Source organism: Bos indicus, chromosome 7 (genome assembly GCF_029378745.1).
Source record: "Bos indicus isolate NIAB-ARS_2022 breed Sahiwal x Tharparkar chromosome 7, NIAB-ARS_B.indTharparkar_mat_pri_1.0, whole genome shotgun sequence".
In the NCBI taxonomy this organism is placed as follows: domain Eukaryota; kingdom Metazoa; phylum Chordata; class Mammalia; order Artiodactyla; family Bovidae; genus Bos; species Bos indicus.
In genome coordinates this window covers 38,951,210-38,978,996 of record NC_091766.1, presented here as the reverse complement: position 1 = coordinate 38,978,996, position 27,787 = coordinate 38,951,210, and the positions used below count along the sequence as shown (strand labels likewise).

At 44.9% G+C, this 27,787-nt stretch overlaps 1 long non-coding RNA gene across 5 annotated transcripts in view; it reads left to right on the top strand.

Annotated features, from left to right (window-relative positions):
* LOC109561916 (uncharacterized) overlaps positions 1 to 27,787 on the top strand; it is a 71,545-nt gene that overhangs the window by 4,586 nt on the left and 39,172 nt on the right. For all 5 annotated transcript variants that reach the window (XR_011567625.1, XR_011567624.1, XR_011567623.1 and 2 more), the window contains exon 2: positions 23,244 to 23,370. This is a non-coding gene — a long non-coding RNA (uncharacterized lncRNA). The remainder of the gene's footprint in view (positions 1 to 23,243; positions 23,371 to 27,787) is intronic.

Sequence of the window (27,787 nt, the reverse complement as noted above, 5' to 3'; positions counted from 1 at the left end):
CTCAGTCGAACTCTCACATCTGTACATGACTACTGGGAAAACCATAGCATTGACTATATGGACTTTTGTTGGCAAAATGATGTCTTTGCTTTTTAATATACTGTCTAGGTTTGTCATAGCTTTCCTTCCGAGGAGCAAACATCTTTTAATTTCATGGCTGCAGTCACCATCCGCGGTGATTTTGAAGCACAAGAAAATGAAATCTGTCACTGCTTCTACTTTTCCCCCTTCTATTTGCCATGAAATGATGGGACCAGATGCCATGATCTTAGTTTTTGAGTTTCGAGCCAGCTTTTTCACTCTCTTTCACCCTCATCAAGAGGCTCTTTAGTTTCTCTTCACGTTCTGCCGTTAAAGGAGTATTATCTTCATATCTGAGGTAGTTGATATTTTTCCCAGAAACCTTGTTCTGTCTTTTTCTCCCAGCAGTCTTGATTCCAGATTGTGATTCATCCAGCTTGGCATTTCGTGTGATGTACTCTGCATAGAAGTTAAATAAGCAGGGTGTCAGTATACAATCTTGTCATACCCCTTTCCCCATTTTAAACCAGTCAGTTTTTCCATGTCCAGTCCTAACTGTTACTTCTTGACTTGCATACAAGTTTCTCAGGAGACAAGTAAGGTAGTCTGGTATTCCCATCTCTTTAAGAATTTTCCAGAGTTTGTTGTGATCCATACAATGAAAGGCTTTCGCATAGTTAATGAAGCAGAAGTAGATTTTTGGGGGGGAATTCCTTTGCTTTTTCTATGAGCCAGTGGATGTTGGCAATTTGATCTTTGGTTCCTCTGTCTTTTCTAAACCCAGCTTGTACATCTGGAAGTTCTTGGTTCACGTACTACTGAAGTCTAGCTTGAAGGATTTTGAACATAACCTTACTAACGTGGGAAATGAACGCAATTGTCTAGTAGTTTGAACATTCTTTGGTACTACCCTTCTTTGGGATTGGAATTAAAACTGACATTTTCCAGTTCTGTGGCCACTGCTGAGTTTTCCAAATTTGCTGACGTATTGAGTACAGCACGTTAACAGCATCATCTTTTAGGATTTTAACTAACTCACCTGGAATTCCATCACTTCCACTAGCTTTGCTTGTAGTAATGCTTTCTAAGACCCACTTGACTTCACACTCCAGGATGTCAGGCTCTAGGTGAGTGACCACACCATCATGGGTATCCTGGACATTAAGACCTTTTTTGTATAGTTTTTCTGTGTATTCTTGCCACCTTTTCTACCACTGTTAGGTCCTTACCGTTTCTGTCCTTTATCATGCCTATCCTTGCATGAAATATTCCTGTCATCTCTCCAATTTTCTTGAAGAGATTTCCAGTCTTTCCCATTCTATTGTTTTCCTCTACTTCTTTGCACTGTTCATTGAAGAAGGCCTTCTTCCCTTAGGGCATTAACCAGAGAGCATGACACTGAACCCTTTGGGTGACCTCAGTCCAGCCACCTCTGATGGAAAAACTAAGGTCCAGAGAAGGCACGTGACTTACTCCCCCAAAATATGTTTCAGAGCTAGTTCCTGAGCTGGACATGAAAGCTGGAAGTCTAGCCACCTAACAGTTCAACTAGTCTCCTTCCCTCCATGCAGGCTGCCTCTTATTCTTACCTCTGTCGCCTTGGCCTTTAACCTCTGATCTACCTTTCTGAGGTCTTTAAGAAGGTGGGCTGGCAAAGTGTTATTTCATTCCAAGTGAATGAAATACAAGATAATACAATGAAATCCAAGAAAATACACCTTGGGGTATTATCTACTCTAATAAGTAAATTAGGATGAATTATAATTCATTATTCCTGAATTATATATTCATTATAAGATAGCAGATCCTTATAGATTAATATACTTCATTTCTATAATTTTTAATGGTTTTGGAATCTGAAAAATAGTTAAAATATTTTCCTTTTAAATATATTAGAATTAATATTAGCAATAGTGTATTCACTGTATAAAGCTTTCATTCCTTGGTGGCTCAGATGGTAAAGAATCTGCCTGCAATGAGGGAGACCCAGGTTCGATCCCTGGGTCAGGAAAATCCCCTGGAGAAGGAAATGACAAACCACTCCAGTATTCTTGTCTGGAAAATTTGATGGACAGAGGAGCCTGGCGGGCTACAATCCATGGGATCACAAAGAATCAGACACGACTGAGTGACTAACACTTTCTATAAAGTAATGGACTGTTTCTGTTATATTTGTATTATAAAAAAGCAAATCAACTTAATTTTGACTATTGTTTAATAGTCAAATGTAATTTTATTATTTATTTAATATTTGGCTGTGCTAGGTCTCTGCTGTGGCATGTGAGATCTAGTTCCCTGACCAGGGATCAAACCCGGCCCCCTTGTTTTGGGAGTGCAAAGTCTTAGCCCTTGGATCACTAGGGAAGTCCCTAGGCATGGATTCTTAAAAACAGTTATCTCAGTTTCTCATATAAAGCTTCCTGAAAATTACCTCATAAAAACTTAGACATGGAGGGCTTCCCTGGTGGCTCAGTGGTAAAGAATTCGCCTGCCAGTGCAGGAGATAGGGTTTGATCCCTGATCCAGGAAGATCCCACGTGCTGCAGAGCAGCAAAGCCCATGCACCACACTACTGAGCCTGTGCTGTAGCGCCCAGCAACTGCAGCTGCTGAGCACAGGCACCACAACTACTGCAGCCCACATATTCTAGAGCCCGTGCTCCACAACAGGAGAAGACCCTGCAGTGAGAACTCTGTGCACCATCTGGAGCAGCCCCTGCTCCCTACAACTAGAGAAAATCCCATGTAGCAACGAAGACCCAGCAGAGTCAAAAATAAAAATAAATAAAATTATAAAATAATTTAGACAAGGATATGTTGGAAAATCTGAGGAGACTGATTCTTCAAAAGTAGGGAATATAATAATATAGCCCCAAATTACATGAAGCAAAAATGCATATAATTGAACTGAGAAATAGAAAGTTGAATAATAGTTGGAGATTTCAATACCCCACTTTCCATAGTGGATAAAACAGCTAGTCAGAAGATAACAAGGAAATATAAGACTTGAACAATACTATAACCCAAGCATTCTAAACCTAACATTCCAACCAAAAGCAGAAGAAGGTGTCTTTCTCAAGTGCACATTGAGTATTCTCCAGGATAGGCCATGTGCTAGGCCATACGACAAGCCTCAATAAGTTTAAAAGGACTGAAATCATACAAGTTATGTTCTCTGGCAATGGAATGAAATTAGATATCAACAACAAAATTAATTTGGGAAATTCACAAATATGTGCAAATTAAGCAGTACACTTCTATGTAATCAATGGGTCAAAGAAGAATCACAAAGGAAATCAGAATATACGTTGAGATGAATTAAAATGACAAAAGTTTATTGGATGCAGCTAAAACAGTACTTAGAGGGAAATTTATAGCTATAAATATTATTTGACTGTAAAAAGGAATGGAGTACTGATATCTATTACAACATGAATAAATGTTAAAACCACTAAGCTGAGTGAAAGAGACCAGTCTCAAAAGGCCGCATATTATATGATTCCATTTATATAGAATGTCTAGAATAGGCAAATCAATGGAAAGTTGATTAATGGTTTCCTAGGGCTGGGAGTTTGGGAGAAATGGGCAGTTACTGCTAACAGTCATGAGGTTTCTTTTTTTGATGATGAAAATATTCTAAAATTGATTGAGGTGACAACCCCACTAGAAATCACTAAATTATACATTTAAATGAATTAATTAAATGGTATGTGAGTTATATTTCAGTAAAGCTATACTTCAAAAACAAGTTAAATTTGAAAGTTGAAAATATCCTTGAAATACAGCACAAAAGTGAAATTCTTTTTGTTAATTTGATGTTCTTCTGTATTTTAACCTAACTGGGGTCCCCTTCAGTTTTGTAAAATATTCTACTCATTGTGTTTGCCTTTCCACCTTCTTTCTCCTGTACATTCCATGGATTATCACATTCTCAGACACAACAACCACCACATTTAGTCAAATTTGTGTATCATAGAGTTGATGTGGCTTCAATAATAAACAATAAATGCCAGCAGCCTCAGCAAATGAAACAAAAAAAAAAAAAGGAGGGCTGAGCAGAAACCAGGCCTCTGTCCCCCTCCACATGCTTACCTGGACAGCATGGGAGAGGCCAGACTGGGCAGGGGTGGGGGTTGAATGCAGTGAACTTTGCTCACTCTCCTGGGCTCACCAGGCAGACACCCTTGCCTGGGCACCTGCCCCCAGATTTGGCATCCCTGTGGAGTTGACTCAGAAGCTACACACTGCCCAGATGCCAAGGGGCGAGGCACTGAGGGCCTGGGGCCAGGGGAATGGAAAGAAGCTCCCTGGATGCACCCGCTTCCTGAATTGGCTGGCCTTGGACAATTTCATTTCTTTCTCTACACCTTGGTTTTCTTATCTCAAAAGGGGGATCATTATTTGGCTGGGAGGATTAAATGAAGTATCATCTGTGAAGCATGTGCCCACCACCGTATCTGGCAAATAATAGGCATCCGTAAATGTCAGTTTGTCCTTTTCCTACTCCTTACGGGGAAAGTTTATCAGAAGGTCAAAATGCTTGCCACAGAGTCTGTCTTGAGGCGGCTGGACTCCCACCTAGCGTGCACTCATGTTGTCTTGGGTCATTTTCTCTGGGCTGGGTGGTACATGCATCCATGCTACTTCCAAGTGAAACCCTGGAGCCACCCATGGAGACCTGGGGTTTTTGCTTTCTCTCTGGCTGCCACCTCTGCCCTCATCACTTTTCTCCTTGATTGTTGCATCAGCCTACTTGGGCTCCCTGCTGCCTACCCTTGGCCTTTGCCCACTCTGCCCGGGAGGGCACTTTCCAGCCTACGCATTCTGTCTCTACCATCCTCTTTTTGAGAGATGGCATCCCATCTTCAGGACTAGTCCCATAGCTCCTCCAGGCCCAGCTCTGGCCCCTGCCTCCCCCACCTCTGCCCTGGGGACTGCGTCCGTGTCCTCGTCTGTGTTTGTTGTTGGGAGAATCCACTTAAGGCACCCACCATGCCCATGGCCCCTCCTCTTACCCCCAAGGCAAAACTGCTCCCCCATTCTCTGCCACTGGGGCAGCACTTGATGCAGTGCATTGGCGCCTGTGGTTCATTTGGCTGGAGGCATCTGATGAGTTCTGAGCCCCTAGTCCACATCCCCTGGTGCCTCCCCAAACCTGATGGTTGACTGTGCTCAGCTCCAACCCACCACCTGCAAAAAAAGCCTCTTCATGACTGCTTTCTAACCAGGAGGAGGAGGATGAAGAAAGGTGGCCCTGGCTGTAATCCCCAGTCTAAAGCTTCCTGGTGACCTCTCTGAGCCTTCATTTCTTCATTTGTCAACAGGCAGAACAGGTCATGGGCTTCAGCCATGGGAAGGAACTGGCACATACAGGGACTTGAGAGCAGTGTGTCCCCCACCTGTTCTTCACTCCTTGTCCTCTTTTGTCCCTTCTCATCCTCTGGGGCCAGGCCCTAGCCTGAAGGAGGAAGGAAGAGGGAGAAGCACTGGGCGTTCCCAGAGAGGCAGCAACTAAGAATTTCAGACCATGGCAAGAGCAGGCTAACAGGTAACTCCTGGTGCCCACTCTAGCTGCTGCCAGCTCCAAGAGTATTCTAAACCCAAGAGCTGTGTCACAGCTGGGGCATTGTGGCTGTCAGGGTAGAGGCAGAAGGACCCCGCTCAGCCTCCCACACACCACACCCTGGGATGAAAGTGGACTCCTGGGATCTGGACTGCCCTCCTTGAGTCACCGTGCTGGGGAGGAGCCTGAGTCCACCTCTGCTACCGTTTCTGTGACCAGCCTCCTCTGGTGACCGTGACCCAGGGCAACCTCAGGTGCAGGTGGAGGGGGAAGCTGGGAGCTGCCTGAACTTGTTCAGCCGCCTGCCCAGGGGCAGAGAGCTCAGCTTTTCAGGAGCCAGCAGGACTGCGTTGTGAAAGTCACCCAGAAGTCCAGGCCACATGGCCAGCCCACTGGCCCCACAGCCAGGCTGAGCCCAGCTGCCAACCAAGGTGTAGCAGGGAACCTGCCCTGAAACCAGCGATACCTGGGCTCTGGTCCTTGGCTGTAGTGACTTATGGGCAGTGGGCAGTAGGGGAGGCTGGGTGTGGGGGTGAGGGAAGATTGAGAGAAATCTGGGAAGTCTATGGCAAGATGAAAGGGTTGGGGAGATTGGGAGCCCAATAGGTGGCTCAGGCGGTAAAGAATCCATCTGCAGTGCAGGAGACCTGGGTTCAGTCCGTGGGTTGGGACGATCCCCTGGAGGAGGGCATGGCAACCCACTGCAGGATTCTTGCCTGGAGAATTCCCATGGATAGAGGAGCCTGGTGGGCTGCAGTCCATGGAGTCTCAAAGAGTTGGACATGACTGGGTGACTAAGCACAGCACAATACTGACCTGCACACTTGAAGATGGTAAATTGTGTGACGTGTATTTTACCACAATTAGAAATTTTTTAACAGAAAAAAACTACACTGAAGTGAACTTGGATTCACATATTCCAGTGTTCACTAAAAGGTGCTATTAAGGGACCTAAGGGGTAAACAAAGATTTACCTAGATTACTATCAAAGCTTAATCATGGACATTTCCCAACATGCACAAAGGTAAAGAGAAGAGTAAAAAACTTCTCGGGTGCCCATCACCCCATCATCTGATTTTATTCATCTCTGTATAAACCCTCCCCCACGCACTCAGCTCCTCCTCCACTCCAGGTTATTTTAAAGCAAATTCCAGACATGGTATTTCATCCATCAATATCTCAGTGTGACAAGCATTTGAAATTATAATATGCATTTATTCTAGGCTGAGTAATTTCACAGGTATGAAGGGTTCGGACTCCTCAGGGTCTGCCAGGTGGGGCCATCTGGTGGCCTCTTCTTTGCCCTCTACCACCGCCAGGGTGACCTGCTCACTGACACTGCTTTCCTGAGAGAGAACGAGGAAGCTCATTCCTCTCTCTTGCTCTCTAAAGAGGGCTGGGGGAAAGACCTTGAGGTCACCTGTAGGACCCCTGCATGTGTCTAAAAGATGGCTGACGTGCTCAGGAGCAGGCTGGAGCGCCGAGACAAGACCCCTTAGGTCCTGGTCTTGGGGAGCTCGGCTACCTGGCCGCCCTGGTCCTCTCGCTCACATATCCACCCTGTGGGCACCTCATCTGCCCTTCCATTTATCCATGCCCCAGGCCCTGGCACGTGAAAGACCACATGCCTTGGAAGTCTGGAAGTCAGCCCTCTCCCCTGTGTCTTCTGCTCAGTCCCCTGCTTTGTCCCCTTCCTCAGCCCACCGAGTAGATATGCCCGACACAGCCTATCTGGCTTCCATCCCCAGCTCACAGCAGGCTTGACTCAGGCTAAGAGGCTTGTGTCGGCTGCTGCCCAAACCCAAACATTCATCTGGCCCCACCCAGGAGAGCCAGACAGGCTGACGCACACCCTTGCCTGCCTGGCCCGTCCCCACCCTCCAACCAAACCTCCCCAGGGAAGACATTCTCCACCCACTGCTCCACCTCCTCTGAAATCCAGGCCACATACAGATCTTCACGTGATCCTCAAGGTCATTCAAGCAGGAGTTGGTGATATCCCTGTCAGGTCTGACGGCAGGATGGGCACAGGATTGTGTGTGGGCATGGACATCAGGAAGATGGGGCCAGTCCCGAACTCTGCACACAGCGTCGGTTTCAGGGGGCTTACCAGGCTGACGGTGACAAACACCACCTCATCCTTTGTCCCTGGGTTAGTTTACCCACAGGAGCCAGTGGGAAGGTCCACAAACGTACTGAACGGTTTGTTGCAGGTCCATCCATCTGGGCAGCAGATGCTGAGATAGAAAGGCAGAAGGAGAGAGTTTATTGGGGGAACATCTTTGAAAGAAAAGGGAGCAGGATTGGGTAGAGGGCACCACGAGGCAAGACAGACTCCAACAACTCTGTCCAGCGAGGGGCTCCAGACCTAACTGCCGGTTGGAGGATCCCTCATCTGATAAGTATAAGGTCCTTCTACCACCACCATGCTGGCTTCCAGAGAAGAGTGTGACCTCCATCTGAAAGCCTAGCTGGACTCAGAAGATGCTGATATCGGGGCTCTGTCATCCAGGCACACTCCTTGCAGCTGGGCAATGAGTCCTTTCTTGAAGGGGCATGTCACCTTGTCCTACCCAGTCATAGGACAAGCTGTGTGACTGGAGGCCCTGGGCTACAGGCATAAAACCTTTAGTGGGGAAGCAGTTTAATGGTGGGATCATGGTCTCCTAGACTCTGTCTCCACCTCCAGGAGGTGCAGGATGTGGTTGAACACATGTGTAAACGAGTAGATGAACATACTCCTCAAGAATCAGGTTTTAGTGCAATTCTGGAATTTAGCATTAGGAAACCTGTGCTCAACCTTCAGTCTGTGCCTTTATTAGCTATACGACCTTTAACCTGTTCTAGACCTTGATTTCTTTATTTGTAAAATGAGAGTGATGATGCCTGTTGTAAGACTTAAATGTGGTAACATCTCTGAAAACCTGGTGTAGAATAAAATCATGTGTCTGACATCATCTTACTTATATGAAGCATAGAACATCACCCCGTGCAAGATAAGGAACAGGCAGAAAATACACCGGAAATGTTAACACTCAGTGTTTCTGGGTGACTTTTTTTCAGATTTAATTTTGAAATAGTTTTGGTCTTAGAGAAAAATTACAAAAATAATAGAGTTTTCTTATACCCTTGACTCAGCCTCCACCCATGTTAATATCAACCATAACCAAGCACAGTGATGACAACTGAGAAGTTAACAGTGGTTCAGTACTGTAATTTGTGGACTTTATTTGCATTCAACCAGTTTTTCTCCTAACGCCCCCTGTCTGGTTCAGGATCTAGCCCAGCACCCCACAAGGCCTTTAGTTGTCATGTCTTCTTAGTCCCCTCCACTCTGACATTTCTTCAGTCTTACCTTATCTTTCATGACTTCATTCTCTGAAGAGCACTGGTATCATAGAATACCCTCAACTTGTGTTTGTCTGAGGCTGGGCAGCATGGGAAAGAGAACTACCGAGATGTGTGCCATCTCGGCACACATCAGGGGCCAAGATATCAGCGTATTTCCTCTCTGGTGCTAAGATCTTACAAAACTTAAATTCATTCCAGTCACTACCCTTTGATTTCTGAGATACTGTTGTCTGGATAACTTTAAAGCCTTTATTATTGTTCTTGCATGCAGCCAATCTTTAGCTCGATTGACCCACGTATATAACATGGTTTTTGTCCATTCCTTCCTGCATCCATGATCTGCCATATCAGATAATTTTCCTTCTCTCTGCAAAACAGCCTTTAGAATTCCTTTAATGTATTATGGTCTCCTGGTGGCATAGTCTCTCAGTTTTTTGTGACAGTGTGTTTATTTAGCATTTCTCCTTAAAGGATAATGTCTCTGTGTATAGAATTCCAAGTTGGCACTAATTTTCTCTTAGTACATCAATGCTATTGTTCAACCATTCAGTTCCATTTTTGCTCTTGAGGAACCAGATACAGTTGAATTTTGTGAATCAGTCAGGTTTTGCTAGAGTATGCTGCAGTAACAAACAGCCCCTGAGTCTCCTTGGTTTGCAACAACAAAGGTTTGTTTCTGGCTTTCTTTCCATGTGCTGCATGAGTTGGCTGCAGTTCCTGGCTGAGACATGCTAGTCTCCTAGCAGAGGGAAAATAACCATGGCAAAATCCTGTGATGGTTTGTAAAGCTTTTGCTGAGAAGTGGTGGTAGATCTCACTTACCCACACATGTTATTGGCCAAAGCCTGACAATAGGTTGGAAAAATATTAGCCTCCCATGAAGATTGGTGGCAAATACAATTGGCCTTCCATATCCAAGGATTTTGCATCTGTGGATTCAACCAATCATGATATTTCAATCGAAAATATTTGAAAAAAATTCCCGGAAGTTCCACAAGCCAAACTTGAATCTGCTTTGTACTCAGCCTGGGTTTTCATGGGAAGGACTGATGCTAAAGCTGAAACTCCAATGCTTGGCCACCTCATGTGAAGAGTTGACTCATTGGAAAAGACCCTGATGCTGGGAGGGATTGGGGGCAGGAGGAGAAGGGGATGACAGAGGATGAGATGGCTGGATGGCATCACTGACTCAATGGACATGAGTTTGAATGAACTCCGGAAGTTGGTGATGGACAGGGAGGCCTGGCGTGCTGCGATTCATGTTGTCAAAGAGTCGGACACGACTGAGCAACTGAACTGAACTGAACTATTTATTTTCATTTACATTGTGTTAAGTACTATAAATAATCTAGAAATGATTTAAAGTATATGGGAGGATGTTTGTAGGTTATATGCAAATACGACACCGTTTCGCATAAGGGAATTGAGCATCCTAGAACCAATCAATGCCCTGTGGATCCTGAGGGGTGACTAATTGGGAACAATAGTGCTATCACACTGTGGCTCCTTTGAAGAGTTCTGTAGCACTTAGGTGTGTTGTTGTTGTTCAGCCACTAAGTCATGTCTGACTCTTTGTGACCCCATGGACTGCAACACACCAGGCTTCCCTGTCCTTCACCATCACCCTGAGCTTGTTCAAATTCATGTCCATTGAGTCAGTGGTGCCATCCAATCATCTCATCTTCTGTCGCCCCCTTCTCCTCCTGTCTTCAATTTTTCCCAGCATCAGGGTCTTTTATAGTGAGTCAGCTCTTGGCATCAGGTGGCCAAAGTACTGGAGCTTCAGCTTCAGCATCAGTCCTTCCAGTGAATATTCAGGGTTGATTTCCTTTATGATTGACTAGTTTGATTTCCTTACAGTCCAAGGGACTCTCAAGAGTCTTCTCCAACACCACACTTTGAAAGCATACGTTCTTCAGCAGTCAGCCTTCTTTATGGTTTGTAAAGCTTTTGCTGCCGACAGTGACTGCAGACATGAAATTAAAAGACCACTACTTCTCAGTAGAAGTTTTACAAACCATCACATGATTTTGCCATGGTTCTTTTTCCCTCTGCTAGGAGATTAGCATGTCTCAGGCAGGAGCTGCAGCCAACTCATGCAGCACATGAAAAGAAAGCTAGAAATAAACCTTTGTTGTCAGAAACCAAAGATATTCAGGGGCTGTTTGTTACCACAGCATACTCTAGCAAAACCTGACTGATTCACAGAATTCAACTATGTCTGGTTCTTCAACAGCAAAAATGAAAACTCTCACATCTGTACATGACTACTGGAAAAACCATAGCTTTGACTATACAGACCTTGGTCAACAAAGTAATGTCTCTGCTTTTTAGTATGCTGTCTATGTTTGTCATAGCTTTTCTTCCAAGAAGCAAGCATCTTTTAATTTTATGACTGAAGTCACCATCTACAGTGATTTTGGAGTCCAAGAAAATAAAATCTGCCACTGTTTCCATGTTTTTCTGCATCTATTTGCCAGGAAGTGGTGGGACCAGATACCATGATCTTAGTTTTTTTAATGTTGAGTTTCAAGCCAGTTTTTTCACTCTCCTCTTCCACCTTCATCAAGAGGCTCTTTAGTTCCTCTTCACTACGGTACGCTTTAGGTACACCCAGGAAAATATAAATTATGTTAGTTTTTTCAAACAAAAGGGATATAATATACAAGATGAGTTGTTTACACATATTTTTGAAGGCAGCAAGAGCAAAAGAGGATGTTGAGTTTACCCAGATATTAGTAATTACAGGAAGCAGCTGCCGTCCCTTGGCCTAGAAGGATAAAAGGGAAGAGGCAGGGTAGCAGGACCTAGAGGCTCGAAGAAGGACCTGCAGCTGGGCTGGATCGACCATAGGAAGGGCCCTGCTGGCTAGCGCTATTACCTGGGAGGGGGTTTTGTATGACTTATGCTGGGAGCATTGAAAGGAGCTGGAGGCTCCTAAAGTGAAGTGGACAGGAAGGAATCCCTTTCTCCCACGTAAATCTCCTTTTAGTGCCTCCCATTGGCAGAACTGAATAGAAAGTCAGCTGGCAAGGGGGCCTGGGAAATATGGCTTTCAAACCCTCGCCCCTAACATCACAGAGCTTGTTATGGAAGGGTGGGTTAAGACCTGAGAGACAAGAAGTAAATAACCAGCATTATTACCTATTTTCCTCTGGATGTGTTTACCATTTTTCTCTTTGGTATTCTACAGTTTCACTATGATGGATCGAGGCATGGATTTCTTTTTATTTACTCTGGTGGGATCCATTTGAGTTCTCAAATCTGTAGATTAATATCTTCTATCCATTCTGGAATATTCTCAACCCATCTTTTGAATATTGTCTCTGTTCTGGTCTCTCTTTCTTCTTTCCTTCTGGAACTGCAATTAGAAATATGTCAGATCTTATTATAACTTTCTTAGCTTCTGTATTTTCCATCCTTTTGTCTTTCCATACTTCTTTCTGGTTCATTTCTTCTGACCAACCTTCCTATTCAGCAATGCATTCTTCAGTCATGTCAAATCTGCTGTTAAACCATCCATTCAGTTTATAGTTTGAACTTTGAGTTTTTATTTATTCTGTTTTTGCATATGCTATATAATTTTATGGAGTTCCTAGTTCCTTGCTGAAATTTCCAATTTTAGTATTTAATTTCTTAAACATAGTAAATGTAATTTGTTTTATAGTCTGGAGTCCCTCCGGCTCTGTTTCTGTTGATTATTATTTCCAAAGGGTTTTGCTCAAGGGATCTTACTTCCTTCTGTGTCTGGTTATTTTTGTATGTTGAATATTGTGTTTGTGAAATTATTTGTAGAGAATAATTTGATATGAGGTGATTTTGTTATTCACCAAGGAGAATTTTCTGTTGCTCTTGCCAGGTGCCTGGAGGGATTAGCAAACTGAGATCATGTTAGTTCATACTTAGGGCATGATGTTTTCTGGGGCACCTGCATGACTCAGAGGTTGACTACCATTCAGGGAAGGGCAGTTTTGCTTTCAGTTCATTTTTACTTCTGGGGTGCAGTTCTTTGGGGCTGAGCCCAATGTTGAGCTGATTTGTCAGTCCACCACCCTTGGTAGGCCCCTGACTGATTTTTTATTTTATGTTATTTTATTTTATATGCTGGGTCCTCATTGCTGTGCAGTCTTTTCTCTAGTTTCAGTGAGCAGCAGAGCTACTCTCTAGTGGTGGTGAATGGGCTTCTCAATGCAGTGGCTTCTTTTGTTGCAGAGTATGGGCTCTAGGACATGCAGGCTTCAGTAATTGTGGCTTGCCAACTCTGGAGCACAGGCTCAATAGTTGTGACGCATGGGCTTAGTTACTCCAAAGCATGTGGGATCTTCCTGGACCAGGGATCAAACACTTGTCTCCCTTGACAGTCGGATTCTTTACCACTGAGCCACCAGGGAAGCCCCCTGACTCTGATTTTTGTCTCCAGCCATGCAAGGCCACTAGAAGTGAGCTTGGCCTCTCAGCCATTTCTTTGCACTTGGCAAAAGTTTTTGAGGACAACCATAGCATCAAGTATCAGGATCACCTCTTTGGAATCCTGTCCTCTCCAGGACCTTGGCACAGCAGTTCCTCACTATCTTGTTAGCTCCTCGATGCTTTTAAGAGTGAGTGTGTGTGTGTGTGTGTGTGTGAATTCCATGGCTGTCTAGTGTTAGGATTCCGGGCTTTCACTGCCTGGGGCCAGGGATCTATCCCTGGTCAGGGAACTAAGATCCTGCAAGCCATACTGTGTTTCCCCACCCCCCCCAAAAAAGGTGTGTGTGTGAATTTTATGAACATTTGACCAGCTCTTTTAGCTGTCTTCAGCAGGAGGTCGTGTCCAAAATATCTAGACTGCCTTTACTGTAAGAAATGTCCTGGTTTGCTTCTCTCTTTTTTTGGCCTTGCTGCAAGACTTGCAGGATCTTAGTCTTCCAATCAGGGATTGAACCCCATCCCAGCAGCAAAAGTGCTCAGTCCTAACCACTGGACTGCCAGGAAATTCCCCTGGTTGCCTTTTAAACTATTAAACTACCAGTGTGGAGGATACATCAGAGAGTACAAGAGTGGTTTTGGGGAGGCTAGTTATGTTCATCTATGTGGAAGATGCTGTAGGCTTCGACAGGATATTGGGAGTAGAGCTGGAAAGAGGACAGATTTTGAGAGCTACTTTGGATGTTGACATGATGGACTTCGTTTTTTATTGTGTTTGGCATGATTAACTGAATGGGTAATAGATTCCCAGTCTCAGAGATAGTTGTCTGAGAGGAAGAACAATTTGGGAACAGAGCAGCAGTTTGGTTTTGGGTATATATATTTGATGAGGCTTTGGGCTGTCCGAGAGAGAATGTTTCATGCTGCTGCTACTGCTAAGTCTCTTCAGTCATGTCCGACTCTGTGTGACCCCATGGACTGCAGCCTACCAGGCTACTCCGTCCATGGGATTCTCCAGGCAAGAACACTGGAGTGGGTTGCCATTTCCTTCTCCGATGCATGAAAGTGGAAAGTGAAAGTGAAGTCGCTCAGTCGTGTCCAACTCCTAGCGACCCCATGGACTGCAGCCCACCAGGCTCCTCCATCCATGGGATTCCCCGGGCAACAGTACTGGAGTGGGGTGCCATTGCCTTGACCCGAATGTTCCATGGGCAACTGCATATTTGGGTCTGGAGTTCAGGCAGTGATATATAAAATTGCAAGTCTTCAACAGAAAGACTTTGACCTTTGATCCTGTGGTTTTCTTTAATGGAAATATTTTAAATATAATTTTTGCCAACATTGATTTTTTCTTGGGTTGATAAAACATTTTTTTTAACAAATTGTATTAAAGCAAATAATTTTGCGGAAAAAGTTAAAATACAGCACAAACTTTATTTTTTGCATTTAAAGTTTATTTTTCAAAAATTATTTTATCACTGCTTTTCAATTTAACTTTATTCAATTTAATTTAAAAATAAAATCAGTTTCTCCATGAGTCAGTTTGCATTTCCTCTTGCAACTGTTATTTCTGTGAAGTCCAGACTTCTGGATCAGGTTTTGCAGCTAAGTTCTGTCAAGAAGATTTGAATTTTTCAACCTTTTAAAGCCAAACATTTTGCCAGTGCAGGTTCAGCTGCTGTCAGTTTTATTTGGTGGTATTCAGTGGAAGGGGCTTCCCTGGTAGTTCAGTAGGTAAAGAATCTGCCTGCAACGCAGGAGACCTGGCTTCAATCCCTGGGTTGGGAAGATCCCCAGGAGGAGGGCAAGGCAACCCACTCCAGTATTCTTGCCTGGAGAATCCCATGGACAGAGGAGCTTGGCGGGCTACAGTCCCTGAGGTCCCAAAGAGTCGGACACGACTGATGGACTAAGCAAAGCACAGCATTCAGTGGACAAGTGATAGTTTGTCTCTGTTTCTTAGGGAATCCAGGAGAAATTTTTGAGCAGTTATGTGATCGAGAGAAATGGAGAGCAAGATAACAGAATAGTTGAGGAATATCAGGACATGGGGAGAGAGGGAAAGAAAACAGGAGAAAGGACAGAGTGGGGGCAGAAAGAGACGGGGAGGGAGAGATGGAGGATGAGGGGGGCGGGGAGAGGATGCAGGGTACAACAGATCAGAATACCCTTGGGGTTTAAACAGGGAAGGTGAAAAATGCCCTCCTGTCACTCTCTGCATATTACTGAAGCTCTGAGCTTCAGATCCTCTGGAGAGAGAACTGGGTTCAAAGTCAAGGCTGGTGGGACTACCAGATGTGAAAGCAGGTCCAGGAGGATGAGGAGCCGGCAAGACCCGCACGCAGAGAGAGAGAGAGAGAGAGAAAGCTGGCGCGGACTCCACCTGTCCACTGGGTTCAGCGAGGAGCAGGTCCCGCCCGGGTCTGGCTGCACCCAGGTGCGCATGTGCTGCCCTGCCCGCCAGAGCAGCGGGTTGAGGAGGTGCGGTGATCGTGGAGAGGCTCAGTGATAGGGAACCCCGCTCAGCTGACCTGATGGAAAGACGTGGGGCGGGGAGTGCTTTGTTGTGCTGCAGGGAGAGGCCCCTGGGAGGACGGGGTCTGCCTGTTCCTCAACTCCAGGGGCTTCGGATCTCCTGACTGTTCCTGAGCCCAGCCTGAGGGTCAGCCTGCAGAGACTGGACTGAAGCAAGGAAGCAGGAGCGCGCGCCTCCGGGATTCTACCTGCTCTTTGATCCAGGCTGGTGGCGCGGGTCTGCGTTCATAAGGCTGAGCTGTCCTCACCAGGCCGGCCCCTAGGTGCTGCTGCCCTGCCCTGAGCCACCTGGGACACTCCCCACGATGGTTAGTTCTTCATCTAGTGCTCTCAGTTCCATAGCCCATAATCTGCAAGATGACCAGGTCTAGCGAATAAAACACAGCACTCCTAGGCAAATTGGAAATTCAGGTAAACAGTGAGTTATCTGTTATACCACTTTTTAATATGAAAAAAATAATTTGTTACTCTGAAACATTGAAATTTAACTGGGGGTTTCAGTGTTTTGTCTGACAGCCTTAGCCCTGGCCCAGCTCTCCTCTCCTTTCCATCCTCACCCCTGACTCAAGCCCACCTGAACTACTGTAGCCCCCTCCAATCCTCTGCAGCTGCTTCTACTCCTGCCCCTCCCTGGGCCTTGTTCCACACCAGTCTCCAGCTTACAAGGCCAACACACATCTCTGATCTTGCCACCTAAAATTCTGCCCCAGAGACTGCAAACTCAAAACCCATAAACAGGTTTGGTGGTGGTGGTGGTGGTGTTTTCCATCAGAACGTTTCACTATAAAGACTGGATTTCTGGCTTCTCTTTTTTTTAAAGGTGACTACAGCAGCCTGAGCCCAGATTTCAAACTTTGGCTCCATCACAGGGAGCTAAGAGTGCCTTTCCATTTTAGAAAGGCCCTAGTCTGCACATCCCCCGAGTCTTCTGGGCCACATTCATCTCCTTAACCTGCCCTTGTTCCACCTCAGCTTTTGACCACTGGCCTGCTAAGGTCAGATACCTCAGCTTGACATTCAAGACTTTTCCAACTCAGGGGACATGTCCTCTATCCCACCTTCTTTCTCTGTCCATTCCTTTTCTTACCTTCTTCTCCCCATGGTTGGCTCCTTAGCATATCCCATAATTCTGGCCACACTGTGCCTGCATCTCTCTGCCTAACAGATGGTCCTCCTTCCTGTGGTCACATCCTGCTCATTCATCCAGGCCCAGGCCACAGGGACAGCCTCCCTGAGACTTTCTGTCATCTCTGCTTTAAAGGCTGCTCTCTGCTTTTCTTCTCTGGCCATCTACGAAACCATTTATGTTCATTACAAGCTTCTTTCTCAGTACACACACACACACACACACACACACACACACACACACACATCCCCATGGTTAAGCATCCACTCTGTAGATGTCGGGGAAACAAAAGAAAAATGACCTTCGAGAGCTCCCAGGTGAGTGTGATGAGCTCACGGGCAGGGCTGAGAACAGATTCTCCTATAGATGAAACATTCAGCTGCTTCTAACTTGAAAGAGGAATTTTCCAGCCTGAAGAAACAACCAGGAAACTCAGGAAACTAAGTCTAAGGGGGTGGCCCATCTGGAGCCCTTCGGAACACCTTCCTGTCAAAGTGGGGAGGTGCTGGGAGGGAGTGGAGCCAGATGTGAGCTCAAAAACCAAGCTCAAGATTTGACTCTAGCATAAGTAATTGAAGACCAATGAGCTTTTAAAGCAAATAAATTAGGTAATGATTTACTAGAGTTATTAGAATATGAAACCCATGAGGGGCAGGGATTCTGGTCTGTTTCACTTTTCAGAAGGCTGATAATTACTGAATAAATAATGCATGAATGAGTGAATGAATGGATGTGTTGCACAAAGGTTATTCTGGCAGCAGTGAGAGGACCAACAGGAGTGGGCGAGTCCTGGAAGAGAAGTCAGGAGGTGTGGGAATACAAGGTCCCAGGTGAGGGTCTGCATAGAGAGGGGGGACTGAGTGAAGGGCTGGTGAGACCACCTCTAAGGTGACTTATCGCTTTACTCGGATGGTTGGGCCCTCACATTTGCAGTAACTCTGCACGGTGTCTGGCCCAGAGTGGCTGCTCAAGAACCATTTGTTGAACTTTCAGCAAAAGAATTTTCTAGGTCTACCCAAAGATGGGACCACCTGCCCTTCACTCTAGCAGTATTGTGGCTGGTCTGGAATTTCCTCCTCCAAAAACTGGTCATTCTTACAGTGTTTCTTCCCAGTTTACTTAGAGCATTTGCAGACATTGCCTCATTTGATCCTTATCACAATCCTGAGATGTAGGAGCCATTAGCTCCATTTCACAGATGCAGAGACAGAGGCCAAGAGAGGCTGTGTGACTTCACCAGGGCAAAACGTGGGAGAGACGGAATTCAGTCCCAGGTTTGCCAGTGTGCACGTCCAGGCTTCTTTCATCATTTAGGTAGAAAGATGTGAGTAGCAAATGTGAAAAGGCACAAGACAGCCTGTGGATTCAGTGCTAGGCTTAACTTGCTCAGTTATGTCCAACTCTTTGCAATCGTATGGACTGTAGCCCTCCAGGCTCTTCTGTCCATTGATTCTCCAGGGAAGAATACTTGAGTGGGTAGCCATTTCCTTCTTCAGGGGATCTTCCTGACCCAGGGGGTGAACCCGAGTCTCCTGCATTGCATGCAAATTCCTTACCGTCTGAACCACCAGGAAAGCCCCTATGGATTCAGTGCTAAGTGGGTATTAATAGTCACAGTTTGTGTTCATTGAATGCTTCCTGTGTGCCCAGTACTGCTCCAAGCAGGTAACACATGTCACTCATTTATTCCTCAAACGCTCTTTGCATTGGATCTGTCATTCTCCCCATATTACAGATGTGGCAAAGTATAAGAGGCAGAGAAGGGCTCACAATGCCAGGAAAGGCCTTAGGAAGAGGTAAGCCTGTGGGTGGCGGAGGAGGAAGGCATTCTTGGAGGGAGGCCTGGCTTGAGTAAAAAAGGTGTGGAGGATTGGACAGAAGAGAGCAGACTTCTATCAAAAGAGGAGGGGAGGCTGAGGGAGCTTGTTAATATGGCCTGTCTGCTCTCCAGAAGAAAGCAGACCTGCCTGATTGAGGTCTGGCCACAGTAGGGCCTAGGACAGGGACCGGGGTGATGGGCATGCCCTCCACAGTGATGAGGAGGACACAGGAGAGGTAGAGATGGCTGCTGGTCAGGATACTACAGACCCAGTCCTGATGAGGGGTGTTGAAACAGTAGACATTGAGAAAGAGGGAGAATGCTTTCCCAAGGAAGGGTGGATGGGATAGGTCAGCAGCCACCTCTGAGTGTCACATGCAGTTTTAGGTGGCACATTTTTAGATGCCTGTAGACCAAACATTGGCCTTCCCTGGTGGTGCAATGGTAAAGAATCTGCCTGCCAATGCAGGAGACACAGTTTCAATCCCCAGGTCAGGAAGATTCCCTAGAGAAGGAAATTGCAACCCACTCCCAGGGATTTCCCAGGATTCTTGCCTGGGAAATCCCATGGACAGAAGAGCCTCACGGGCTACAGTCCATGGTGTTGCAAAAGTGTTAGACATGACTTAGCAACTACAGACAGAAATTGCATACTGGTGCCCATGGGTTTTTGTTTTGCCTGCACAGTATTGACACGTACAGCATTTTGTTTTAATTAATTACCAATTTTAAAAAATCAGGACATTTCAAATACAAATCCAGATTTCCTATTTCTCTTGGAAATTGAGAGATCTGGCAAAACTGGGGCTGCACTTCAGAGTGGTGACAACTGGCTGAAACGGAAATGGTTGTTTCCAGTAACCAGGGCAGCCACTCTCTTTGCTGCAGTTGCCACCACTCCCTATTGTGCTCCACCCATCTCACCCACTGATGTCACTGCCTTTTGGCGCCCATAAGCACTGTCTGCAACACCTGATTTGGATAAACTGGAGCATGTCTGGAGGAGAGGCCAGACCAGTTAGTGACTTGAAATATGTAATAGGAAGACTAGCTGGAGTGATGGGGGATATTTACCCTCTGGAGTCGTGATGATAGCCTTAATGCTCAAAGGACTAAGATACAGACAGAGGAGGGAAGTCTGTCCTGTGACAACCCAGAAAAAAATTGGGAACAGTGAAAACCTATCTGTGGGAAGCACGGGGAGGCAATTTTCAGCTCAACCTAAGGCTGCTTTTCAACATCATAACTGTTTCAAGATGTAACAGGCAATGTCCGGAAGTGACCAACTCCCTGGTGTGGAGGTGGATCAGGCTGAGCCTGGGCAACAGTTTGGCCCCGGCCGTTCAGAGGGAATCCAAGTGTTGCGTGGGCAGCTGAATCGCATGCCCTTCATGGTTTCTTCAGCCCTTCAGGGCTAGATTCTGTGCCCATAGGCTGGATGCCAAGGTGAGGGAGAGGGAAGAGCTAAACTGGTTCCTGTGTGGCTGGTCTGGAAGCCTGAATGCAGCGGCTGCTGCTGCTGCTGGGAGAAGTGGGGAATTTAAGATGCAGTTGAGTGGCAGGAGAGGCAGGATCGTATGTTTTCTGTGGTGCAGCATGAAAGTCTTTGGGTCAGACCTGTTGGATCCGTAAGAGAGGCATGTTGGATGACCTCCAGGGACCCTGCCTGCTGAGGCCACCTGATGCCCTGATGGGAACCTGGACAGTCAGGCTCTGTCCAAGAGGGACAGGGTAGGGGGTGGAATGCCTGGTGTGGGGGGCTCCTGGAGACAGCTGCTGTAAATGTACTTCCTAAACGGGAAAGGGAGCTGTGATGTTGTGATTTAGAAATGATAAATATATATTTAGTCTTCTTGCTTCCGGCACAGAGCTCCTTGGAAAACCCTTGAAATTTCCTCAGTGATAAGAGCAACCTAAGGTGTCTTTTATTATGTTAATGAGGTGACTTTTGGACCCACTTAAAAATGAGGACTGTGGTGTTGGAGAAGACTCTTGAGAGTCCCTTGGATTGCAAGGAGATCAAACCAGTGATTCCTAAATGAAATCAACCCTAAATATTCACTGGAAGGACTGATGCTGAAGCTGAAACTCCAATACTTTGGCCACCTGATGCAAAGAGTGGACTCACTGGAAAAGACCCTGATGCTGGGAAAGATTGAGGGCAGGAGGAGAAGGGGATGACAGAGGACAAGATGGTTGGATGGCATCACCGACTCAATGGACTTGACTTTGAGCAAACTCTGGGAGATAATGAAGGACAGGGAAGCCTGGAATACTGCAGGCCATGGGGTCACAAAGAGTCTTACATGACTGAGCGACTGAAAAACAACAACAAAAGGATGAGGACTGTTTGCCTGGAGAATCAACCAGGTGATTAGAGGCTTGGAACTTTCAGTCTCACACTTTCAGTCTCACCCCCTGACCTCTGGAAGGGGGAGAGGGATTGGAGGTTCAATCAGTTGCACTGGTCAGTGATTTCATCCATCATGCCTTAATAGTGAAGCCTCCATAAAACCCAAAAGGGTAGAGTTTGGAGAGCTCCTGGGCTGGTGAACACTTGGAGACTGGGGACAGTGTCCTGCTCAGAGACAGTGTGAAAGCCCCAAGCTCCTTCCCCATACTTTGCTCTGTGCATCTCTTCTATCTGGCTGTTCCTGAGTTAAATCCTTTTCAAACCTAATAAATGTTTTCTCTGAGTTCTGTGAGCCATAATCAAACCCAAGGAGAGGATCTTGGGACTCTCTGATATAGCCAGAAGTGAAACCAAGCACCTCCAAAACCAAATTCTCCTGCTGAGTTTATGATTAACTTTTCTCTCCCAAACTTGATTCCCATTCTTGTCCCACCCCTGATTCTGATGGTGAAAGCTCAACTTCTCTGTGCACTGATGCCAAATCAAATCTCAGAGACAGAGTTTTGGGTGAAGTAGAAAAGGATAGCTTTACTGCTTTGCCTGGCAAAGGGGGACATAGCAGGCTAATGCCCTCAAGACCAAGTGTCCCAACTTGAGGAAGATAATGACAAGTTTTATAGTAAAAGTAGGGTGTGATCAGCTCGTGAACATTCTTCTCATGGGCTGGTGGTGAGATAAGTGGGAGTCAACATCATCAACTTTCAGGTCCAACTGTCTGGGGTCCACATACTTGTGGGCAGCATAACATCATTACTCATTAACCTCTCCCACCTGGAGGGGGTTTCAGTATCTGCAAAATAGCTCAAAGATATTATGTATCCATTGATGGGGAAACAGGACCTTGCCCAAAGGCTGCTCTTGACTGTTTGTCCCTGGTCTCCCATTCCCTCCCTTCCCTAATTAAAAACTGCTTGAATCTGCTCATTGGAACTCAGGGAAGGTCATGAAGGCTGAATGAAAACTGTTTCCTATAATCAAAGAAATGGGGGATACAGAAAGGCCTTGTGCCCAGGAGCCCCACTGGGACCTGCAGGGTATCACTTCCTTCAGGATTGAGTAGGATCAAAGAAAAGGTAGGATCAAAACTAAGCAGGACCCTCCAGGGTACAAAAATCACTCTGTTCCCCTGTTTCTTATTTGTAGAAAAAGGCTTTGGTCTCCTTAGGTTTCCCTGAGTTCCAAAGAACAGACTCAAACAGTTACTAATTAGGGAAGTGAGAGAATGCAGAAACAAAGGAAAAACTGTCAAACAAGAAAAGTAAACATAGCTAAAACAACTGTTCAGCCCCAAAGCATAGTCCTAGCTCCTCTTCAAAGGATATACATAACAAACTGACACATATCTTTGACTGTTCTGCAGAAACTAAGACCACCACCAACCCCCACCCACACACACACACCCAGGTGGAAGGATGGGGCCATCTGCTGACCCCAGACTGGTTGGAACCAGAAGATTGATGATGAAGATTCTGGAAACATCACCTTGTTACCTCATCACCAACCAATCAGAAGAAAGTCCGTGAACTGATACCTTCTTCAGTGCAGCTTTACATCTTCTCAGAAAGAACACTAAATAAGTCAGGGGTACATTTTTCAAGGTTTTTTAAAAAGCCGGACCAGCACATACACAAGAAGTCAGTATGGCCTTAGCATCTGGAAAGGGAGTCTTAGCGTTGAAGGCGTACCAGAATTGACGTCCCAGAACGGGAGGCATTTAATCTTTATTTTTAACATGAACAATTCTTTATTTCTGGTCAATGTGCCCCTTTCTTTAATAGTTAAAGCAGATGTACAAAGTATGTTTGATAAGCCACAAACAGGTTGTTCCAGTTAGCATAAAATTCAAGTTAACTCATGTATAAGCCAGCATGACTTCCTCATACCTCAATATGTGAGCATTTCTTTTGTCAATTGCATGGTGATGTGGGGGGGAAAAAAACCCACATGTTGGAATCAGGGTGCAGAATCAAAGGAGCATATACTTCTCTGAGTTCACCTTTTTGTTACAGGAAGGGGGACCCCTTTCAGGGCCTGAGAGTGGGCTCTTGTCTAACACTTGGAAATGAATGGTCTGAGAACACACGCATGTTGACAAGAGACTTTATTGCGAAGGAGCGCCTGGGAGAGAGCAGCAGGGTAAGTGAACCCGGGAGCACTGCTCTGCCACGTGACTCACAGTCTTGGGTTTTATGGTGTTGGGGTTAGTTTCTGGGTTGTCTCTGGCCAGATGTTTTGACTTGGGGTCCTTCCTGGTGGCACATGCAGAACAGAACCAGAATTTCCCATATCACAAGGCAGAATGGTCATCACAAGTCATAGCACAGAACACAAAGTATAAAACAAATAGGCAAAGCTATCCTAATCAGACTCCCTTAAAGACAAGATTGCAGTCTCTAAGAAAATCTTCTACTTCCATGGTCACAGGACTTTAGATCCAAACACTGACAGAGTAAATTGAAATATCTCGGGTCTTCAAATATTTCAAAGGAAGGAAAGGAGGCCAGGTTAACTAAGAGGGGAAGGACAAGGGGCCAAAGGGTGGCTTTACAGACGTCTCCTGCTGCCTGCAGATGCTCAGGCATTATGGAACTTTTCCCTAGGCTTCCAGAAAAGGAGGACAGGAACTTGGCCCAACCAGAAACTAGAACCCAGGTGCCAAACACTAGATGGGAATTCAAGTTTTCTGCCCTCTGGAAGAGATCAGGCTCCAACCCTCAGATCAGGCTGAGGCCCTTCAACCAGACTCCTGTGTCCGGAACCAGAATAGAAGAAAAAAGGGTAGGATAGGAGGGGTTGAAAAGAGCAAAGGGAGAGGGAAGAAGGGGAAAGAGATCAACAAAGTCTCTTGTTCCTTACCCAGTCACGTCACTCTGGCCTGCTGTCTGTGTAAGAAGAACAGAGACAAAAGGATCCCAGTTGTGGCTGCTGGGCCTAGTCCGTCAGCAGGTGAACTGGTCCCCAAGCACCCTGAGTGGTCAGGATGTCAGTCATAACAAAGAAGAGGTCCCACTTGAGTTGCCATTTGTTGCAGGAAGGGGCCTTGAGTGGACTCTTGTCCAACACTTGGAAATGAATTGTCTGAGGAGACACACGGGCTGACAAAGCAAGAGACTTTACCAAGACAAGACATATGGATGGAGAGGAGGAGGGTAACGGAACCCAGGAGAACTGCTCTGCCGTGTGGCTTGCAGTCTCAGGTTTTATGTTAATGGGGTTAGTTTCCAGGTTGTCTCTGACCAATGGTTCCTACTCAGGGTCCTTCCTGGAGATGTGTGTATTACTCAACCAAGATGGATTTCAGCGAGAATTCTGGGAGGTTGGTAGGACATAAGGACTGACATCTCCTCTCGTTTCTTCCTCCCTCCTTCTGACCGTCCCTGAATTCTTCCAGTTAGTGGTAGTTTGGTAGTTCTGCATCCGACCTCCTAAGATAACTCATGCAGGTGGTTACTATAGGCCTGGCCAGGGCAGGCAGTTTTGATCAGTGCTTGCCTAATGTTTTTATATAGTTTTGATTTCTTAATCATGAAAATATTTTACATATTCAAAAAGCAAAGTTAAACAGAAAAAAACATTTTTTTAAAGAAGCAAACCTTAAACAGAAAGCAGATAGAAATTACAGCCAATTACATATAACCAACCACACTCGCTTATGTAACTTTAAATCCAATAATGGGACATTTTCTAAGACTAAAAAGAAGTGACCAGAACCCTGATCTTTGCTTGGGAGGCTTGTTGAAAGGGGGAATTGGGGGTGGTATCTCTGAAAGGGTTCTCTATCTGTGTAGGATACCGATATCTGGGTAGATATTATCTTGTGATTTTAAAGGAATGTTATTTGCTTGAGCTCTCTAGGACTGTTTACAGCAAAGCAAACGTTTTAATAAGTGGATGCACACCAAATGACATAGCATCTAGGGTTGCCTCAGGTTGTGAAAACAGCGCCTACCCCACCTCCACCCCCAAGGCGGTTGCAGGTGCCTGAGTGGACAGCACCCCCTGCAGGACAATATTTGCGGAGCTCTTGTCTCCCCAACACCCTCTTGTGTGTATTATTTAGGTTGGTGCAAAAGTAATTGTGGTTTTGAATCATTGAAATTTGCCGTTTGATATTGGAATATGTTATTTTTTAAAGTTTATTTATTTTTTATTGAAGGATAATTGCTTTACAGAATTTTGTTGTTTTTCTGTCAAACCTCAATGTAAATCAGCCATAGGTATACATATATCCCCTCCCTCCTGAACCCCCCTCCCATTTCCCTTCCCATCCCACCTCTCCAGGTTTACACAGAGCCCCTCTTTGAGTTTCCTGAGCCATACAGCAAATTCCCATCAGCCATTGATTTTACACATGATAATGTAAGTTTCCATGTTTCTCTTTCCATACATCTCACCCTCTCCTCCCCTCTCCCCATGTCCATAAGTCTATTCTCTATGTCTGTTTTTCCATTGCTGCCCTGTAAATAAATTCTTCAGTACCATTCTTCTAGATTCCGTATATATGCATGAGAATACTATATTTATCTTTCTCTTTCTGACTTACTTCACTCTGTATAATAGGTTCTGGGTTCATCTACCTCATTAGAACTGACTCAAAGGCGTTCCTTTTTAAAGCTGAGTAATATTCCATTGTGTATATGTACCACAACTTTATCCATTCATTTATCGATGGATATCTAGGTTGCTTTCATGTTCTAGCTATTGTAAATAGTGCTGCAATGAACAATGGAATACATGTGTCTTTTTCAATTTTGTTTTCCTCAGGGTGGGAAATGCCTAGGAGTGGGAGTGCTGGGTCATATGGTGGCTTTATTCTTAGTTTTTTAAGGAATCTCCATACTATCTTCCATAGTGGCTGTATCAATTTACATTCCCACCAACAGTGCAAGAGTGTTCCCTTTTTTCCACACCCTCTCCAGTATTTATTGTTTGTAGACTTTTTGATGATGGCCATTCTGACCAATGTGAGGTGATATCTCATTGTAGTTTTGATTTGCATTTCTCTAACAATGAGCAATATTGAGCATCTTTTCATGTGTGTATTAACCATCTGTATGTCTTCTTTGGAGAAATGTCTGTTTAGGTCTTTTTCCCACTTTTTGATTGGGTTATTTGTTTTTCTGGTATTGAGTTGTATGAGCTACTTGTATATTTTGGAAATTAATCCTTTGTCAGTTGTTTCATTTGCTATTGTTTTCTCCTATTCTGAGGGTTGTCTTTTCACCTTGCTTATAATTTCCTTTGCTGTGCAAAAGCTTTTAAGTTTAATCAGGTCCCAGTTGTTTACTTTTGCTTTTATTTCCATTACTCTAGGAGGTGGGTCATAGAAGATCTTGCTTTGATTTATGTCATTGAGTATTCTGCCTATGTTTTCCTCTAAGAGTTTTATAGTTTTATAGTTTCTGGTCTTACATTTAGGTCTTTAATCCATTTTGAGTTTATCTTTGTGTATGGTGTTAGGAAGTGCTCTAATTTCATTCTTTTACATGTAGCTGTCTAGTTTTCCCAGCACCATTTATTGAAAAGGCTGTCTTTGCCCCATTGTATATTCTTGCCTCCTTTGTCAAAAATAAGGTACCCATAGGTACATGGGTTTATTTCTGGGCTTTCTATCTTGTTCCATTGGTCTATATTTCTGTTCTTGTGCCTGTACCATACTGTCTTGATGACTGTAGTTTTGTAGTATAATCTGAAGTCAGGAAGGTTTATTCCTCTAGCTCCATTCTTCTTTCTCAGACTGCTTTGGCTCTTTGGGGTCTTTTGTGTTTCCATATGAACTGTGAAATTTTTTGTTCTAGTTCTGTGAAAAATGTCATTGGTAATTTGATAGGGATCACACTGAATCTATAGATTGTGTTTGGTAATATAATCATTTCCACAATATTGATTCTTCCTACCCAGGGACATGGAATAGCTCTCCATCTGTTTATGACATCTTTGATTTCTTTCATTAGTGTCTTATAATTTTCTGTGTACAGTTCTTTTGTCTCCTTAGGTAAGTTTATTCCTAGATATTTAATTCTTTTTGTTGCAGTGGTGAATGGGATTGATTCCTTAATTTCTCTTTCTGATTTTCCATTGTTAGTATATAGAAATGCAAGTGATTTCTGTGTATTGATTTTGTATCCTGCAACTTTGCTGAATTCACTGATTAGCTCTAGTGATTTTCTGATACTATATTTAGGGTTTTCTATGTACAGTATCATGTCATCTGCAAACAGTGAGAGCTTTATTTCTTTTCCAATCTGGATTCCTTTTATTTCTTTTTTCTTCTCTGATTGCTATAGCTAGGACTTCCAGAACTATGTTGAATAATAGTGGTGAAAGTGGACACCCTTGTCTTATTCCTGATCTTAGGGGGAATGGTTTCAGTTTTTCACCATTGAGAATAATGTTTTAGTTCAGTTCAGTTCACTTCAGTTCAGTCACTCAGTCGTGTCTGACTCTTTGTGACCCCATGAACAGCAGCACACCAGGCCTCTCTGTCCATCCCCAACTCCCGGAGTCCACCCAAACCCATGTCCATTGAGTCGGTGATGCCATCCAACCATCT